Source organism: Urocitellus parryii, chromosome 4 (genome assembly GCF_045843805.1).
Source record: "Urocitellus parryii isolate mUroPar1 chromosome 4, mUroPar1.hap1, whole genome shotgun sequence".
Taxonomy (NCBI): Eukaryota; Metazoa; Chordata; class Mammalia; order Rodentia; family Sciuridae; genus Urocitellus; species Urocitellus parryii.
In genome coordinates, this window is record NC_135534.1 from 167,225,696 (window position 1) to 167,227,204 (window position 1,509).

Here is a 1,509-nt window from a genome sequence, read left to right on the forward strand (position 1 = left end):
GTTTGTTCCTTCTAGGGGCTCTAGGGGAGAAGCTACTCCCATTCTGTGCCTTTCTCCTCCTTTCTGGGGGTTGTCCTCAATTTTTGGCATTTGTTTCCTGGCTTGCAGACATATCAATATCTCTGTCTCTGTGGTCACATGGGGTTTTCTCTGTATGTCTTTGCCCAAACTTTCTACTTTTTTAAAAAAATTATTGATTTTTTTAAATAAAAGACAGCAGAATGCATTACATTTCTTATTACACACATAGAGCACAATTTTTCATATCTCTGGTTGTATATAAAGTATGTTCACACCAATTCGTGTCTTCATACATGTACTTTGGATAATGAAGTTCATCACATTCCACCATCCTTGCTAATCCCCTGCTCCCTCCCTTCCCCTCCCACCCCTCTGTCCTATCTAGAGTTCGGTTTTTCCTCCCAAGCTCCCCCTCCCTACCCCAGTATGAGTCAATCAACTTATATCAGAGAAAACATTCAGCATTTCTAAACTATTCTTTTTATGTGGACATCAGTTGTTTGAATTTAAAGCCCAATCTTATTCAATATGGTTTCATATTAACTTGATAACATTTATAAAACTCTGTTTCCAAATAAGATAGAATTTATAGGTTTTAGGTAGATATGAATTTGGGGAACAGGACACACTGTTCAATTCATTACACATGGTGATATCAAATCGAGGGTATGTGAAAGAAAATGTTTCTTACCCACAGATTTCCAGGTAACTGTGAAAGCCAGACTGTTTGAAGGGCAATGAGCTTAAATCAGAATACTCTAATTAAGGAGCAATTCTTGTTTATAATCAGGTCTGGATTGCCTCCAAAAAGCTAACCAAGCAAGTCAATGTGATACCAGATTTGTGGGCCAATGTTCCAAAGGCAGCAGTCCACTCATTCTCCAGGATTCAGAAGAACTAGCTCTTAAGTCTGGGTTTGTAGCTAATGAACTGTGCGCACATGGCAATGTCCTCTATCTAATTGAGGCTTACTTCCCTCTTTTGTTAAAGAAGGAAATAGACTAGAATCTTTTAAAACCCCCTTCCACCTATAATGGGCTATGATTTATGATGTCTCTCTTATAAATGCAAAATATTCAACTCATTTATCAGGACAGAAGCAAGATTGTCTTTTAAAATTGTTCAAGAATACTTAACATTGACCCATACTTCCTAAGGTTACCATAGAATCTTTGGTTCTTTGATTTTTTGCTTGTTTTCCGTTGTTGCAGCATACAAAGATAGGGGTCTTTTGCCATCCCTTTTTCTTACTGCAGTGAGGGTCCCTGTTAGGATCCTGTGCCCTTACCCACAGCGGCAGGGCTTCTACTCTGACAAAGGAAAGGGACATTTCTATTGCAATCATTGTCATGCTCCAAGGGGTGCCATGTAAAATACAGTTACATAGACAGCATTCGTGTAGACTCCCCATGCAACAGCGCTATAAAGGCTGTGCAATGGCATAGACACATTAGTGGTTGGATCAGAGTGGACACTTGGCCATGCTGG